The sequence below is a fragment of the Castor canadensis genome, chromosome 10 (genome assembly GCF_047511655.1).
Source record: "Castor canadensis chromosome 10, mCasCan1.hap1v2, whole genome shotgun sequence".
NCBI classification, from domain to species: domain Eukaryota; kingdom Metazoa; phylum Chordata; class Mammalia; order Rodentia; family Castoridae; genus Castor; species Castor canadensis.
This window is the reverse complement of record NC_133395.1, coordinates 115,338,229-115,350,708: the sequence shown is the minus strand read 5'-3', so window position 1 is coordinate 115,350,708 and position 12,480 is coordinate 115,338,229.

Genomic DNA, 12,480 nt, shown 5'->3' with positions numbered 1-12,480 from the left:
ATCAATAAAGAAAAAAACAATAAATCTATATAGTATAATACTGTGCAGCCATTAAAAATAGAAAAGAATTAAACAGAATAGATTTTATGATACATTTATACTCTGTGTCTTAGTGTGTTTGGGCTGCTATAACAAATATGTGGTTTAAACCACAAACATTTATTTCTCTCAGTTATGGAAGCTGAAAAGTCTGAGATCAAGGCACCAGTCTTGATGGGTGATGGGGCCCTTTTCTTGTTCATAGATTGCCATTTTCTTGCAATTTTCTCACATAGAGAAAAGAGTAATAGAACTCTCTGTGCTAAATCCATCTGCAAGGTTTCCATCCTCATGACCTAATAACCTCCAAAGGCACCACCTCCAAATACCATCACATTGGGGGTTAGGATTTTGACATTTGAATCTGAGGGAATGCAAACCTTCAATTCATAACAACCAAATACTATCTACCAGCTTATGTGTAATTAACAGTGGTAAAAATAATAGCAGCTAAGAGCTACTGGATGCTAACCTCTACATTATCATTTTTTCCTCTAGCAATTTTCTGTGGCATATATTTTATTATCCCTACTTCACAGATGAGCGAACTGAGGCACACAGAGGTTAAGCGATTTGGCTAAGGTCAAATAATTAGGAAGTGGCAGAATGAGGATTTATGACAGACTGATGTTAACACACACACTATGAGAGACTCCTCCATGCTGTCTACAGAAATATGTAGGAGATAAGTATACCAAGGTTTAAAAAAGTCTCTTAGGGCCATGTGGTGGCACACACATGAAATCTCAGTGCTCAGAAGGCTGAGTGAGGAGGGTCATGAGTTCAGAGGTCACTTGGGCCTAACTGAAAATAAGAGCAGATGGGTCTAGAATGAATGTAATCACAAAACAAAAGATGTTGGTAAGTGGATATATGAATGTGTTATTATCAGTATTACTTCTGAGAAGTGAATAGGGCGATGGGAACTTGCATATTCACTGTATGTAGTCTTAAGATGCTTCTATTATCTGAGTAATTAAAAACAGCACGCAATAACTAAAGCTACCACTAGGGGGCTCAACAAGTCGCTTACTACCTATCCCTCTAGAGGCAGTGAGGAGAGAGCTGTCCAAGTGCTGAAGAGTGTGACCTGGGTAGCTCTCCTCAGTGATGCTGGGAAACCTAGGAGGCCTCTTGGGCTTCAACTGAGAGCTCTGGCTGGGAGTCTGGTGTTAGGTGTCAATCTGGAATACATGACTGCGCTGAATTCTCTTGTTATTCTAGCTTGAATCAGTTCTAGTACGTCAGGGAGGAGTAAGTAAGTGAGAATATTTCCTCTTCTGAAAAAAGATCCTACTGGGTGAACTAACTTAAGAATCTAAATATTAAAATCTGTTGCCACATAGTTTGTAAGAAATAGGCAGGCCCTTTTTTTTTTTAAATAAGAGATTGTAAATACCAACGTGAAAATGAAGTCTGTCTGCCATGCTCAAAATTGATAAAAGATTGGTCAAGTTAGCATGGTTGTATTTTTTAAAATATTTTAATTTTTTTGGTGGTACTGGGGTTTGAATTCAAGGCTTCATACTTGCAACGTGGTGCTCTACTGCTGGAGACACACCTTCAGTCCATTTTGCTCTAGTTATTTTGGAGATAGGGTCTTGCAAATTATTTGCCCAGGTTAGCCTCGAACAATGATCCTCCTGATTGCAGCCTCCCAAGAACAGCTAGGATTACAGCTGTGAGCCACTGGTTCCTGGCTTGTAAATTGCTCTTGAGTGTTTAAATTATTGTAAGCATTTAGAGGAAATTTTAACCTGGAGAATTATTAATAAGTATTCAGTATCTTTGTTTTGTAAACACCCAGACATTATGCCATGGATGTTATGGTGGAATATGGGAATCAACTGAAGTGCTACTGGTAGTAGATTAAATTATGCTTCAGCAATTACTATGCAGTCACTAAGAAGGTTTGCTTACATGACTAGGTAAAGAATGATATCCATGATATTTTTATTAAAAAATGCAGGATCAAGAACAGTATAGTATGATTTATTCAGGTAAATATGCCAGTATATGAATACAGTAGATTTTATTTAGAAACTGAGATGCCAAGAGAAAACTGAGGAACTTTTCATTCTCTTTTGATATACATTTTATTATTATCCATACATACTATGAGCATGTACCATTTTTATCTTTTCTTTTCCTTTTTGATGGAACTGGGGGATGAGCTCAGGGTCTTGCACTTGTACCACTTGAGCCACTCTGCCAGCCCCCATTTTATCCTTTAAAGAAGATAAAAAGGAATTGCATAAGCCAAAAATTAAGGTAGATATATTACTATTCTCTGTGTCTTTGTCCTTTAAATTTTTTATTCTGTTCAGTTTTATATTTAATGTCACTAGGAAATTTGATTCTCTTTAGGTTTTTTTTCCCCCTTTTGGTCCTCAGATAAAGATCTGAAGACCTTTTCTTCTAAAGTGAGACATATATTGTTCCAGAAATTCCTCACCCAGAATCAAATCACAAAAGTCCCTTGGCAGCTCAATTGATCAGTTCATATGTCCCTTCTGCAAGAGTTATGGCAACAGATAGCTCAGTTGTCTAAGTCACTTTTCAAGGATTCTTGGCTGTGAGGTTTCAGATGCTGATCTCTAAAATCTAAGAGTCTGAGAAAACATAGCTTGGGCCTGTGCTAACTCACAAGAGTCAGCTTTAAATTGCCCTTTGCGAAATTCAATTAGTATTGATTAAACTCTTGACTTTGGAAGAGGTAGTGAGGTTTTGGGAAACAAGAATTCTTTTTAACACTGGAAAGATTCCTAGACTAGCCCCAGAAGGAATCCTTGGTGCAGATTTTAAATTAAATGGTGAGCATTACAATGGATTTATCATAAACCTGATTGAAGGCACCAGATTTAGCAATGTTTGCAAACCGTATGATCACAGGATAATTCCCCTGATTTGTGTGTTTGGGATGAGGAGATGGATCACCATAATGGTTGAAATCTTGTAAAAGGTTACCCCTCATGTGTATGTGGTAATTAGAAGTTTTCTTCTTTTTTACTAATTGATTTTAAGAATTATTTATTATTATTATTATTCATTTATTCACATGTGCATACATTGTTTGGGTCATTTCTCCTCCCCTGCACCCCACCCCCACCCTCTCCCCTTCTCCCCCTCGCTTCCAGGCAGAACCTGTTTTCTGCTTTTCTCCAGTTCTGTTGAGGAGTAGAAATAAGCAATAATAAGAAAGACATAGCATTTTTGCTAGTTGAGATAAGGATAGCTATACAGAGAGATTCCTAGCATTGCTTCCATGTACAAATGTGTTACAACCCAGGTTGATTCATCTCTAACTGATCTTTATACTGATTCCTGATCCCCTTCTCATGTTGACCTCTGTCGCCTTAAGGTTTCTGTAGAAATTTTCTAATAAGATGTCAATACAGTTAACTTGTCTTTCTGTATAATCTGTTCAGAATCATGTTTGGAATATTGGCATTTTTTTAAAAAAACTTAGAACAAAGCAAAAATCAGGGCCTTCACAACCTGGAGCAAGCAAGTCCATCTTTTAATATCTCTTTATCCTTATATTTAATATGTTTGTGAAGAGAATATGTTGTAGCTGATGCTTTGGTTTTTTTGTTTTTATTTTTTTAATTTTCATTTTTTTATTATTCATATGTGCATACAATGCTTGGGTCATTTCTCCCCCCTGCCCCCACCCCCTCCCTTACCACCCACTCTGCCCCCTCCCTCTCCCCCCCTCAATACCCAGCAGAAACTATTTTGCCCTTATCTCTAATTTTGTTGAAAAGAGAGTATAAGCAATAATAAGAAGGAACAAGCGTTTTTGCTAGTTGAGATAAGGATTAGCTGATGCTTTGTAGGCGTCCAATTTTTAAACTCAAAAATAATAGCTAATGAAAGCTAGAAAACACTAGCAGGCCAAAAAACCAAAAACAAAGCAAAAAAACCCACAATGAATCCAAACCAAAAAAAAAAGCCCAGTTCATTCTGGAGTGGCAGTAGAAAGAGAGGAGAACCTGAGCTCCATCATTCATCTCTTTCAACCTAAGAGATGTCTGGCTCATCTCAAAACAAGAAAAAGTGAAAGTATGCTAAAGAACTGAATCTGCAATGATTTTATCCATTCTGGATGGGATAATTTTTTCCAGATCTGACTTTAGAATAAAACAATAACAGCAATGGAGCCCTTTTTGTGTGTCATACAATGTTATCTCACTTAGTCCTCACTATAATCTCAGCAGACAAATTCTGTTTAGGAGATAGAATATGTTTTTTGTTTATAGATGTGAAAACTGAGGATTAATTTAGCCAAGGTTACACAACTGATAACTAACAGGAGTAGTTTAATGACCACTTATTTAAGTGATTCAGATTTATTGAACGCTTAGAGTCCACACAACTTCCGTCTAGACATTTTAGAATAAAAGAGGCTTGGATAATAGTATTGTGTTTTCTTATGAGTATTTAATTAAATTTCTGCCACTATTGCAAAATTCCTGAGATAAACAACTTATAAGGAGAAAAATTTTACTTTGGGTCACTGTTTTGGAGGCCCTAGTCCATAGTCAGTTGGCCCTGTTGCTTTGGGCCTATGGCAAGGCAGCATATCATGGTGGGAGCAGATGGCAAAGCAAAACCACTCACCTCATGGTCAGGAAGCAAAAAAAAAAGAGAGAAGAAAAAGAAGGGGCCAGGATCTCATTACCTCCTGCAAAGAAACACCCTCAAATGCCCTAAAGACCATCCACCTTTGAAGGATCCACTCCCTTCCAATAGTGACAACCTAGGAACTAATCCTTTAACATATGGGGTCTTTAGGGTGTATGAGTTAGTGATGTGTTTTGGCAAATAAGGTATGTTGATGAAACAATGTATGAGTAAGCAATATAGACTAAATCTGATATAAAGATTAAAAATTAGTATAAATGACCAAAGAGGCAGACTGGCTAAAAGGCCTAAAAACTCTAAAGGGAGTTGTCTCAGTCAGCTTGAGCTGCTATAGCAAAATCTTAAATATTGTTTGGCTTAAACAACAGTTTAAGAATTGACAACAGTCAATTCTCTCATAATTTTGTAGGCTGGACTTGTAAGATCAAGGTTCTGGCAGTATTGTTTTCCCCTGAGGCCTTTTTATAGTTTTCAGATAGCTGTCTTTTTGCTGTGTCCTTACATGGCCTTTCCTCTGTAGTAATATACATCACTGGTATCTCTTCCTCTTCTAAAGACACCAGTCAGATTGGATTAAGGCCTCACCCTTATGACATTGAGAGGCCCTATCTCTCAATATAGTCACATTGGGGATTAGGACTTCAATATATGAGTTTGTGTGTGTGTGTGTGTGTGTGTGTGTGTTTGCGTGATGGGGTACAGTTCAGTCCACATTACAGAGACTCAGTGGGGTAGCAGAGAATTCTGACCAGGGACTGCTAGAATAGCGACTGAATCTGCAAACCATCTATCAGAATGTCAGGGCAGCAGCCTTACACAGGGAAAGTATTTGACAAGATGACCTTAAGAAGCCTGTCCAAGTACACGATTCTGTGAATTATAGGTCAGAGACTTTTCCACCTGGCAGAGACCTTTCTGGAAGAGTGCTTGATAAACACTCTTGACAATGTGGAATGATTTGTTAAATTGATCCTCAGCGTGCATAAATAATTTCTTCGTTTATATGCGTAGTGTATTATACAAGCTTCTGTTACTTTCTAGGATTTCCAAAATATAGACCAAGGGTTTTGTTTTGTTGGATTAGGATGCCTTCTTTATAAAGACATCATTTTCAATTGTTTCTGATTTTCAGCTTCTTAAAACTTTGAAACACAAGACAAACAATAGGCATTTAATAAGCTAATGCGTGCTTCACAAATATTTAATGACCTGTATTAAGACAACAATTCTTTCTTCCAATAGTTTTCTTACTTTATTAAATATAAAAATAAAAAATGTATACTGTGCCTTCTACTTGGCAAAAATTAGTTTTTTTTTTTCTTCTTCGGGTGGGACTGGGGTTTGAAATCAGTGCTTCAAGCTTGGTAGGCTGGTGCTCTACTGCTTGAGCCATACCTCCAGTCCATTTTGTGTTTTTTTTAGAGATAGGGGTCTCATGAACTATTTCCTCAGGCTGGCCTTGAGCTGTGATCCTCCTAATCTCAGCCTCCCAACTAGCTAGGATTGTGGGCATGAGCCACCAGTGCCCAACACATCAAATTCTTTTAAAATAAAAAGTTCAAGTGTTTTGTAACATGTCGGGTCTCCCAAAGATGAGCCTTTCTATTGTGCAAGGGAGTCGGGACACATGGGGACAAACATGGCTCTCACACAACCTCTTTCATTTCCTATTTTCCTGTTCCCACAGGATGCAAATCTTGTGGAATGTTTTCCTTTGGTCTTGAATTTCTCAAGATACTGTGCATTAAAGTGAAAAGTCAATATCTGTAGTTCAAGGGCAAAAGAGACCATAAGGTACTGGAAAATTAGAGTCTTGCAACCCAAGAAGGTTTCTGTTTTGTGCTGGCATATCAGGCCAAAGCAGAGGAGTGAGCCAATTCCCGAGGTGAAAGCCACAGGGATGGAATTAAGGCAACTCCAAATCTCTTACTCAGCACATGCTGTTACTCATGTGGAAGTGGGATACTATTAAGACCCATCATGCTGACTCACTGTCAGCCTGCAATTCGGATATGAGTAGAGAGATCCCTGAAAGGACTAACGCTAAAGGCTGAGATACCCCTGTTGGGTTTGGGTGAACACACCCACCTGTGATTTTTTGCTGTGAGCAATGGAAAGGGGATTTGTCCAGACAAGGCGCAGTTAGAATTGAGAGAACTACTTCACTTGCTGACTACAAAACTATGGAGTCCGTGAGAGCAATGCCTTCCAGCTGTGCCCTTGGGCAAATGGTCTACTGGCTCTATGCCACCTTAGGTTAACGATTTGGGGGGATTGAGGAGTGCTTGCTCTGTGGGTGGCCTGGAGTTTGAAGGGCCCTAAGTAGGTGATGTGTTTGTGCCAGTGCCCTAACACTCCACGAGCATTCAATAACTGCTAATAGTAATTGAGGTAAAAACTCAAGGTACCTGTTTCCATTCAGAACAGCAAGCATTACTAGTTGCTGTTAAGAAGCTTGGCATTGCCCTTCATATTCAAACTTTATGCCTGTGAAGATTATATTTAAAAAGGAGAAATATAGAAAGGAATAGGAAGAGAAAATTTAGAAAACTGATTTAAAAAGCAGAAGAGAGTCCTGCCTAGTGTTCTGAAAAAAAAAAAGATTAATATTATACGAGGATCTTAAAACCAGGAAAAATGATCAGTATTTCTCTGTGATAGTTGTGGACACATTGAATTGAAGGGTTTTGCCTGAAGTACTGCTAAAAAACTAAATTCTCCCAAAACTAATGAACCAATAAATAAATGGGCATGTGAACTAAACAGAACTTTCTCAAAAGAAGAAATTCAAATGGCCAGAAAACACATGAAAAAATGCTCACCATCTCTAGCAATAAAGGAAATGCAAATTAAAACCACGCTAAGATTCCACCTCACCCCTGTTAGAATAGCCATCATCAGCAACACCACCAACAACAGGTGTTGGTGAGGATGCGGGGAAAAAGGAACCCTCTTACACTGTTGGTGGGAATGTAGACTAGTACAACCACTCTGGAAAAAAATTTGGAGGCTACTTAAAAAGCTGGACATCGATCTACCATTTGATCCAGCAATACCACTCTTGGGGATATACCCAAAAGACTGTTACTCCAGAGGCACCTGCACATCCATGTTTATTGCGGCACTATTCACAATAGCCAAGTTATGGAAACAGCCAAGATGTCCCACCACTGACGAATGGATTAAGAAAATGTGGTATCTATACACAATGGAATTTTATGCAGCCATGAAGAAGAACGAAATGTTATCATTCGCTGGTAAATGGATGGAATTGGAGAACATCATTCTGAGTGAGGTTAGCCTGGCTCAAAAGACCAAAAATCGTATGTTCTCCCTCATATGTGGACATTAGATCAAGGGCAAACACAACAAGGGGACTGGACTATGAGCACATGATAAAAGCGAGAGCACACAAGGGAGGGATGAGGATAGGTAAGACACCTAAAAAACTAGCTAGCATTTGTTGCCCTTAACGCAGAGAAACTAAAGCAGATACCTTAAAGCAACTGAGGCCAATAGGAAAAGGGGAACAGGTACTAGAGAAAAGGTTAGATCAAAAAGAATTAACCTAGAAGGTAACACCCACGCACAGGAAATCAATGTGAGTCAATGCCCTGTATAGCTATCCTTATCTCAACCAGCAAAAACTCTTGTTCCTTTCTATTATTGCTTATACTCTCTCTACAACAAGATTAGAAATAAGGGCAAAATAGTTTCTGCTGGGTATTGGGGGGGAGAGGGAGGGGGCGGAGTGGGAGGTAAGGGAGGGGGTGGGGGCAGTGGGGAGAAATGAACCAAGCCTTGTATGCACATATGAATAATAAAAGAAAAATGAAAAAAAAATTAAAATTAAAAAAATAAAAAAATAAAAAAAAAATAAAATAACTGTAAAATCTGGTATTATTCCTATTTCAAAGATTAGGAAACTGAAGATTTGAGAGACTAAGCAAAATTTCCAGAGGGCCCATACCTGGCCCATTAGTTATCTACTTCTGTGTAACAAATGACTCCAAAATGTAATGTCTTAAAACAAAAACAAACAAACAAACAAACAAAAAAACAACTTCAGAGCCAGGACTGGGGTAAGGTGAGTGAGGTATCCTTTTTGATTGCAAAAGTTAAGGGGATGCCAAAAACTCAGAAACAAAGATAAAATAGCATTTTAAAGAGTCAAAATTAATGCAAATCCCTAATCAAAAACCCATGATAGACAAAATACCAAAACTTAAAATAAAGATAGGCTCATGCTCCAGCATGGTATGTTGGTGATCTTGGCTTGTTTTCAATTTCCTCAGGTTTTTTTTTTTTAGTATTGAGGGTTGAACTCAGGACCTCACACTTACTAGTCAGGAGCTCTACCCCTTCAGCCACTCCACCATCCCTTTTTTTTTTTTTTGCTTTACTTACTTTTTAGATAGGGTCTTGCTTTTTGCCCAGGACTGGTCTCAAACTCTGATCCTCCAGATTTCCATCTCCTGAGTAGCTAGGATTACAGATGTGAGTCACCATGCACTGCCCTTTTTTGTTGTTTTTTTGAGACAGATCTTACTATGTAGCCCAGGCTGGCCTTGAAATCTCAGTCCTCCTGCTTTAGCCTCCCAAATGCTGAGATTTCAGACATGCACCACCACACCTACCTGGCCAGTTTCCCCATCTTTCAAATAATCACATATTGTCCAAGCTGTAACTTGTAATTTCACATTTGTCTGCTTATCTATCTCCATCTTCAAAGGCACTAGTCTAGTCCAAGCTTTGTCTTTTCCTTGTGCTACTGTAATTGTCCATCAAATGTCCATCCCATCTCTGCTCTAGGTTCCTTAGGAAACTGACTCTGAGATGGAGATTTACTTACAGGAAGTTTAAGCGATTTCTCTCTTTCTCTTTCTGTTTGAGATGGGTTCTCCCTTTGTTGCCCAGGCTGGCCTTGAACTCCCAATGCTCTTCTCTCCACCACCACACCCTGACTGCATGCATAAAGTTAGTGGAGAATGTGCAGGATTAATACTGAAGGAAGTGAGGAAAGCAGATTGGGCAGTTGGAGAAGCTGACTTGTGATGCACTCTCAACAAAGGCCTTGGCTGATCCCACAGGAAGCTCTGCGATTCTCTGTCATTGCTATGACCAAGGGCCAGGCCTGTATACCATCTTTCTGCACCCCTCCACATGCACACAGGCTTGTCATTGGTTGCAAGTTCTCCCCAGGGAGGCCGCTCCCTGGGCTGGCCAACTCTGTTCAGTCAAAGAGAATTCCCAGAGGAATCAGTTGGGTGTTGTCAGTCATCACTGACTGCAGAAATCAGGGGATGGAGAGCCTTATTCTTGAAGGGGGTGGTGGTAGCAGGTATAGATGACATCACAGCATGCACTACACCCTCTGGTGAGAACCCAGTCCCTTCTGGAGGGCCTCCTTCAGCTGTTGGAAAGCTGAGAGCGCCCTATCCCTGCCCCAGGTTCTACTGTTCTTGGTCTCTAATACCCCATTCCCGCTCATCCTTCAGCGTAAATCACCTTTCTCACTGTGCTATGATTCCCACTTGTTTTGGCTGCTTCATTTCAAAGCTCCCTAAAATACAGGGGCTGAAAACAACAAGTATTTGCTATTTCTCATCAGTCTGTATATCGGCTGGGCTGTTTTTTTCTGAACTTCCCCGGACTCACTCAGGCAGTTGGAAGATAGACTTGGGACTGCTGAGCTGTGGTGGGGGTCTCTGTTTCCATGTGCTTTTTCCTCCCAGCTTCTTTGTGGAATGGTGGTCTCAGAGCTCCAATTAGGTGGGATTGGGAACTGAAGGCTTCTTTGTGCTTAGGCATTGCAACATGTATAACATCACTTCTGACATTCTCTTTCTCTCTCTCTCTCTCTATTTATAAATATATATAAAAAATATATAAATAAATATATAAATATATATAAATAAATATATATATTATTTTATTTTATTTTTTGAGACAGGGTCTTGCTATGAAGTCCAGACTGGACTTGAAACTTGACTTCCTCTTTGCTTCAGCTTCCCTAGTGCTGGAATTGCAAACAGGCACCCCCATAGTCATCTGACACATTCTATTGATCAAAGCAAGTCACTGAATCTTCCTGGGAGGAGCTACAATGACATTGTGGCCATATTTAATCTATCAGACCCATTTACACTAAGTACCTGCCTAATACCTGCCTAACCATGCTCTACTTTTCCTTCCTAGTTCTTCTTATCACCAGTCAGTACTCACATTTATTTGTATTTAATCTGTTTCCTACTCTATCGGGAGTTCTGAGCAGATAGATAAACCATGCCAATTTTCTTCTCCACTCACCCCGACTGTCTAACCCAGTGCCTCACACAAATAGTTGGTGCTTCCTCAGTGTAGCTGAATAAATAAACAAATGAATGTAAGTTCCCTCTCACACTTAGCGTTCTATGACTGCTATGGATATTGATAGCCTAGAGTTTTTACCAAAATAGCCTGGAAATTAGTAACAAAATGAGAAAGGGTCCACATATCTCAAAGTAAAGGTGCTCAGAGCATGCCCCCTCCATCAGCTGCATCAGCATCCCCTAGAAACTAATTAGAAATGCAGATTATTGGGCTGCATCCCAAACCTGCTGGACCAGAAACTCAGAGAGCAGGAAAAGAAATCTTTCTCTAGGTGATTCTGATGAACATGCAAGTTTGAGAACCATTGTCCAAGGTATGTTCCTTGGAAAACTAGCATCATGGATTTAAATGAATGGTAAAGGACAAAAGGGCTCAAGGGACCAATGACAAGGAAACTCTGAGTTACACACAGATAGGTTTTTCTATTGTGGGGCTTCATTTATTCAGAAGATTTAATTTGCTGATGTGCTTGGGGAATGTCTGAGAGAGGTGTATGTTGTCCAGTTTGTCTTCTATGACTGTTGCATGGGATTAGTATTTCACAGAATGCATTTCGATGCTTGGGAAAACATGGCTCTGAATGGGGAAGAAAAGCACATAAATTGGCAAAAAAAAAAAAATGACAATAGAGACTTTTATAGCTAATGTCGGCTTCAAAGAATTTTTAGGTCTAATCACCATATTATGTGGCTTTGTACAATTTGTTGGTAGACTCTTATCTCAGTGATATTTTCAAAGTGTTATTCCTAAACAACAAAACCTTGGTTTTCTGTTATTATCTCCAATTTACAGATGAGGAAGCCATGGTTCAGAGTGGGCAAGAACTTCCTGAGGTCAGGGCGACAACAGTGTGAAAATGGGTTCTTAAACATGTATGTAGCTTTATGGCTACAGACAAGTACCCATTTACAGAGCAGTGACGTGGGCATGCAGGGCTTTTCTCTTCAACTTTTTGATGGCTATCAGACATCCTGGATGGCTATCAGTAATCCTGTTTCTTCCTACACAGTACGGCTACTCGGAAAACAGTATGCTCTTGGGGCTTCCCTTTACTGAATGCCTCACCTCTAACAAGCAAAGCCATGCTCCCTCCGTGAACATTTGGATGCCATTTGGTGGAGGCTCCAGTATAATTTTCTGAAGTGAAGCAAAACTGGCATCTCCTGCATGGTCCTTGTCTGCAGCATCTGCATTCCGCAGGCTGGCTTAGCAAATGGAAGAGAGCTAATGAATCATACCTTCCCCCCACCTCCCCTCACTGTTGGTGCCCATCTGGCTTTCTGTTCATCAAGGAGAAACAGCCATCACCGCAGAAGGATTGCAGAGCCTTCTCAACCAAAGTCACAAATCTAAGCTTCTAGGGAAAAACACCTATTAGAAGTTATAATCTGAATTCAAAACATTTTGCTTATAGTAGCATCT